This window comes from Zingiber officinale, chromosome 3A (genome assembly GCF_018446385.1).
Source record: "Zingiber officinale cultivar Zhangliang chromosome 3A, Zo_v1.1, whole genome shotgun sequence".
NCBI classification, from domain to species: Eukaryota; Viridiplantae; Streptophyta; class Magnoliopsida; order Zingiberales; family Zingiberaceae; genus Zingiber; species Zingiber officinale.
Window position 1 is genome coordinate 45,256,061 of NC_055990.1, and position 7,464 is coordinate 45,263,524.

The following is a 7,464-nucleotide window of genomic DNA, read 5'->3' on the forward strand; positions in this document are numbered from 1 at the left end:
GTGGACGAGAAAGAGGCACGCGACGCTTCCTAGAGACGAGAAGTCAGAAAGGAAGTCTGCTTGAGGAGAAGGTCGAAGTTAGATTCAGGTGAGTTCAATTCTGAATAGCCGGAAGATCACCTAAGCGACCGAACATGTCAACTGTTAAGTTGACTTTGTCCAAGAATCAAGACAAGTCCAGGTGCCCAAACCAGGTCTAGGTGCTCGAAGTTGTCTAGGCCACATCAATATGTCATTGCCAAAGAGATCAGGATGAAATCCACATTAGCCAACTCTGGGTGCCCGGACTGAGCCCAAGCGCCGAGGAAGCCTATAATCTTTGACGAGGAGTCATTGCGGAGTGGATTAAGTTAATCAAGTCCAAGCGCCTAGACCTATCTAGGTGCTCGGGAGATTCCACGTTAGCTAATGACTAACTTCTACCAGTGAGCTATAAATAAAGTCCTAGTCCTCGAAGTTTAATACAACACTTGTACTTTTCATTTTTGTTATTTATTTTTTCTATGCTTTCAATGTCTGTAAAAGGCTACTCCGTCTGCTTCGAGTGAGATCTTTTATTAGAACTTTCATTGCCTTGGATTAGCAACTTCCTCAATTATAAACCAAGTAAATCTATGTCTCTTCTTTAATTCATGTTTTTTTATTATTTTAAATTAATCTGTGTTGTTTCCTTGCTAAGTAAGTAGCAAGAGAAATGCTAAAATTCTATTGCAGGCTATTCACCCTCTCTACCCACCCACTAATCCTAACAAGTGGTATTAGAGCGAGATGCACTTTAGAAGGACTAACCGTCAACTGAAGAAACAAAAAGATGGTCTAACCAAGTATTCATCCATCAAAGTTCGAAGGGGAGTTCGCAGTCTAGAAAAAGAATATGGAAATATTTTTCAAAACAGATTTCAATTTATTGCCAATAATCAAATATGACTTTACAACACTCAAAGATCAATACGGAGAAGAAAAAGAAAAGTATCTTTATAGCAAAAAAGAGCATCTTTGTAGCCAACTGTAAGGCCGAATTTCACCTTCTAAGTGTACTGCCACCTCAAGAAATTAATCAGATCAACACCTATGACTCTGCCAAAGAACTCTAGGAGAAGTTCCTAGAGTTGCATGAAGGAATCTCAGAGATCAAGTTAGCAAGAAGAGATGTGCTTTGCAACAAACTCAGCAACCTCCAATTGGAAAAGGATGAGACGGTTGCCCAACTACACGTAAAGCTAAAAGAGGCAATCACTGGACTGACCAACCTCAAAGAAATAGTGTCAAACCAGGATTCTCTCCTATATGCATTAAATGTATTCCCAAGAATCCCTGAATGGACATCGATTATAGACTCATATTACATCTCAAAAGATCTTGAGGTAAGTACGTTAGAGAATTTAGTTTCAACCTTAGAATTACATGAGTCTCGATGTATAGGACAAAGAAAAGAGCCAAATCATGGTTTAGCACTACAATCCAACAAGATTGAGATAGATTTTGAATCATCAAACAAAGAAGACGAAGCAGCTTCTATAGTAAGAAAGTTTTCAAAGTTCTTTAAGTCTAATAAATTTGATAAGAGACATGCCAACAAAATTCTCCGAACAAAGAGAAAAGTCAGATGTTACAACTGCCAATAAGAAGGGCACATCAAGGGTAATTGTCTTAAACTCAAAAGCAAAAAAAAAAAAAAAGACAATGAACCAAGACGATCGAAGAACAAGAACATGAAAGCTACATGGGACGAAATGTCATCAGAATCCAAAGTTCAAGCATACACGAACTTGCACTAATAGCAAGTCACCAAGAAGAAGAAGACGACAAAACCTCGTTCGAGATGAGTATCGAGAGCATCAATAAAAGGAGAACTTTGAATTACGAGTCTGACACAGTAAGTGAGGTAGGACTCTTACCTCTTGATTAACTTTATGTAGTAGTGAAAATACTATCTAAATCCTTATGCAAACTGCAAACTAAATGTATGAATCTAAAAAAAATAATAATAATAACAATGAGTTAAAAATAAACTTAGCTAATGCATGTCCGTTAGAACATTTTGATAAAATTCAAATAGAAAATTCAAAATTAAAAGATCAAATAGACTTATTGAAAAAGGATTATGCATGCTCCAATTCTTTACCAATTTTAAATTTTAAAAATTATAAAAGGTTTAATTAGTATTTGAGAAACCATAGGGGTTAAATTATAAAAAAAAATTAAAAATTATATTCTTAGAAAATTTCTGATAAATTTAATAGGTAAAAATTTATTTTGGGTTCTAAATGTATTCTAAACTATTAAATTGATTTTATTTACATGCTTAAATATTAATTTACTTTAATTTTAACTTTGTTAGTAAAATTAATTATTTTAAATATGATATTCATGTTTTCTGTTGATTTTTTTTTAATGCACAGACAGATTAGCTATTAGTCTTAAAAAAAAACTAGAATTGTTTTGCTACTAATTAATTTTTTATGATTTTTTTTTTATCAAAAAACTCAATTTTACAATTTAAAATTTTTCGGAGATAAATTTTGAAAAACTTGATTTTTAAACTAAAGTATATTATTATTTGAATGTTTAGAAAAATCAATAATATTTTTAGATAATTAATTTTTTAATCATTTAATTTCAAAATTAATTATTGTTGTTCAAAAATATTTATTTCGATTAAAATAGAAATATTCTATTTGTGAATATTTTTCTATTCGTTCAAACATTCATGCTTCATATTAAAAAAAAAAATAGGATTTTTCAAAACTTAAAAGAAATTAATTATTTTATTAAAACAAATAATTAATTAGTAAAAATTACTCTCTTGGGAAAAAAATTTTTGATAAAAAGACAAGTTTTTGTATATTTATTGTAAACGATAAATTGCTCTATAATCCCTAATAGCAAACTCAACTTTCTCCTTACTCCCTACATTAGAAAAAATTCATTCTCACTCTCTGCATTTAAACTTTCCTTTATTTCAACTCTCTAATGCACGTTAATTTACCTAATTGCCCTTTTTAAGTACAAAAATTTTAAAATAAAGTATAATTCCTCCTAAATGCATCGCATTTAAACTAGAATTTAGTATATTTTCTATCAAATTGAGCATGACTCTTTTTTCTGCCAGATCAATTAATTGATATACTCGATTCTATTTAAATGTTGTTGAATTTAGGAGAAATTATATCTCATTTTAGACTTTTTATATCTATAAAAATAATGAGAGATTCTATTTTTAAAAAATAATGGTATAATTCCTCCTAAATTTAGCATCATTTAACTAGAATCAAGTATATCAATTGATTAGTCAACCAAAAAAGGAGTCATGCTCAATTTGATAGAAAATATATTAGATTCTAGTTTAAATATGCCTAATTTAGGAGAAATTATACTTCATTTTGGACTTTTTATACCTAAAAAATGAGATAATTAGGTAAATCGATGTGCATTAGGGAGTTGATTCAAAGAAAAATTCACATGTAGTGAGTAGGAATAAATTTTTTTCTAACACGGGGATTTAGAAGGAAGTTGAGTTCGCATGCAGTGAGTTTAAGACAATTTACCCCTTTTTAAAACCTCTAGAAAAATTTTCCAATATTTTTTAAATTTTTTTCATATTTTTCCTAACTTATTTTTAATGTGATCAAAGGATAAGAAATTAGGAATTAATTATTGGTGTAGTAAGCACCAATGATCGAAATTAGATTTTGATGAATGACAAATGGTTTAAAATTAGATGTTATGTTTGTCTAACCTTTTTACCGAGTGTGCAGGAATTAATGGGTCTAGAAGACCTGACACTAGGCTGAAGTCCAGATGTGTGATTTTGGTAGGAAGTCCAGCTGGATCGATAGGACCTGATAGCTGGCTGAAGTACAGTTGGGATATTCAATTCTAGATGATTGGCTGAAGTTCGAATGTGCGATTTTGGCAGGAATACATGGAGGGTTAAGAGGCAAGAGACTGCAAATGGTAAGTGAGGTAAGTCAACTGGAGGAGAGTGATCAAGTGAGGATGAGTCTTAGTACGACTGTAGGCGTTGGTCTAGCTTAGATCTATTTTGGAAGTCTAAGCTCTAGACGGCCTGAGGATCACCCAAGCGACCGAACAAGTCAATTGTTGAGTTGACTTTGTCCAGGAGTCTGGACTAGGTCCAGGTGCTGGGACCAGATTCAGGCGCTTGGAGTTGTCTGGGCCGCATCAACAATCCATTGCCAAAGAGATTAGGATGGAACCCACGTCAGCCAACTCAAAGCTCATGGACTAGGTACAGGCTCTCAAGAAGCCAATAACCTTTGAAGAAAGTTGTTCCGAAGTGGATCAAGTCGGTCGAGTCCAAGCGTCTAGACCTGATCTAGGCGTCCGAGAGGTGCCATATCAGTCAATATCTAACTTCAATCAGTGGGCTATACATAGAGCTTTAGTCCTCGAAGTTTAATACAACACTTGTACTTTTCATTTCGTTATTCATTTTTTCTATTTTTTCAATATCTGTAAGAGGTTTCTCCGCCTGCTTCGAAGAAGATCTTTTATTGGAGCTTTCATTGCCTTGTATTAGCAACATTATTGGTTGCAAACTAAGTAAATCTCTGTCTCTACTTTAATTCATGTTTTTTTTTATTTTTAATTAATATGTGTTGTGCCCTTGCTAAGTAAGTAGTAAGAGAAGTGTTAAAATTCTATTGCAGGTTATTCATCCTCTCTACCTGTCCTATCTAGACCTTCAGGATTTATTTTTGGGCTCTACCTAAAAGATCTCATATCAATAGAGATATATTTGATATTTTAAATCCATAATTTTTTTAATATATTTCTACCTAAAATTACTAAATTATTAAATATTTCATGAGATATTATTGGAGGTAAATAAGACTAAAGCAACCGTGTAATTCAAGACTACACGAAAATTGAAAAAATAATAATTTGATATTTAAAAACACTAGCATTCTATATATTACATTGTCGGGATATATATATAAAAAAAACTCTTAATTCATGTCCTTATCGCGGAAGAAAGAGCGAGGAAAAAGAATTACTAATGAGTGAGAAAAAAGACGTCTCATCGTCAGCTAAGAAGGAGAAAGGCATGGAATGTCGAGGAAAAAAAAGGGCATGGAGTATTGACGAGAGAGGGAAAAAATATTGCTATGATTTTTGAGAGATATTAAAAAGAAAAAAATTAATTAGATATTATTAGAACGGTAAATGAGTCGAGGTATGTCGAACAGTAAAAAGTTCAAGCTCAAATTTAGTTCGTTATCCTTAAATTTAGTATAGCCCGAGTTTAATTCGAGCTTTAGTTCTTAAGCTTGAGCTCGAATAGTAATAAAATTAAATAACTCAAATTCAACTCGAGCTCAGCTCGAAAAAAACTCATTTAAAAATTGAATGATCTTACTCCAAATTTATTTAAGATAATTAGTTATAATAATTAATAATATATATTATTATATTTATTATTTATGTAATATTTAATTATATATATAATAAAATAAATCAATTTCTTAACAAATATGTTCGTGAGCCTCTAAACGAACATGTTCACGAACTCACAAATCAAATATTGCTAAGCTTGAGTTCGGCTCGATAATATTTTCGAACTCGAAATCAAGCTCAAGCTTAGCTCGTTAACTTAGTCAAATAATTTTTTTTTTCAAACCGAGACCAATAGTTCACGAAAGGTTTACTCATTTATACCCCTAAGTATTGTAGCATATAATTAAAATAATAATTTAAAATATCTACAATAAATGAAATATAAATAATTTAATATTAAAAATGAACCGGCACCAATAATTGAATAAAAGTGAAACGCGGCAATAATTTTTTATTAAAAATTGAGATGACTACTTGTAAAAAGCACTTAAAAATAAAATTAAAATGTTAAAAATAATGAGTTCTATAAAAAATTGGAGTCCTAAACATAGGCTTGTTCTAACTTTTATGAGTACAATCAATCAATTTTTAAATAATTTATCATTATCATTAGATTGAACTTATAAGAATTTATGATGCCTTAAGAGGCTTGAGAAAAAAATATAGTTTTTATGATCAAATAGTATTTTTGAATTGTTAAGCAGTAGGACACAAATTATAGTCAGGTTCTTTTAAAGATAAACAATTCATATGTAGCTATTGATTATTATTTCATAAGGTATCTTATTCAATTTTTTGGAAGATTGAGAAGTAGATAATTGTAAAGAAGAGTATATATAGTTTGATTTAAATGGTTAGAGACAATAATTAAAATCAAATTAAAAATTAAAAACCCTGTTTGATTCACTTTGAAATCAAATTAAATTTTCAATTTAAATTTTTGTTTTTTAATTTAGTTCGAAACTGTCGATTAAAAAAGTACAAGAGTAGTAATTTTTTAAAAGTATATAAATACTTATAGTAGTAATTTTATTTTGACAATTATAACAGTTATAATAAAAAAAGATGGCAAATGAATTGCGTGTATATATATATATATATAAAAGCAGTTGAAAATCGATGGAGTAACAAATTTATTAAAATTAATAGGATTATATTATCAAACAGAATACTTACCCGGTCACTATTAACAATATGATTCACTATTTTATTTGATATAATGACAATGCTAAACATGGATTAGGATTTTTTTTAAATGGCCTTAACATTTTACTAATGCCAAAACTTAATTAACCTTTCATTAGTTGCCTATTGGGAGTAATTTGAGTAGTAATATTAGATCCATAAAATAAGATTTTGATATTAAAAAGTAGATATTTTGATAAGAGCATCCGTATTGATTTGAATGACATGTGACGCAGACATATTCATTATATTAGTACTTCTTTTTTATTAATATATGTTTATATTCACTTTAATATTAATATTTATTATTTGTGAATCTCATTGTCCACTTATTTATTTTAATTTTTTATATCTAAAATTTATTTTCTTAATTTTTAGATTTTTTTATAAAATATGTTCATTAACAGTGTTAATATACGAGTATTATAATACTCATTCATATTAATTGTAACGTTATTTGAATGTTATAATTATAACATTCATATATTAATATTGATGTGGATGTTCTGAAAGCATCCACATTGAAAGAATTAATAGAGTTATTATGTTCAATGGGGGTTGAAACCAAATAGGTGAAAATGTTTGAACAAGGATGGCCCACCCAAAGCTCTAAACGCGATGAACACATTCATTGATTTTTTTTTTCTTTATCCATACGTGAGGTCCTACTTCTTCTTGTCAATAACGTTCACGTGACTCATCAGTCGTTGGGCGTCCCACATCTCCTGTTTTTGCTTTTTTTTTTATTAGTATATATGTTTTTTTAATAAAAAAAATTAAAATTTTAAAATTAAAAAACAACAGCTAGTTAACGACCTTTTTACGACTAGTTTTAATAGGAAAAAATCAAAATTTTATCTATAAGTACTATCATCTTATTTCAATCTTTCAAATACCTAAATCTCTCTAAAAATATAC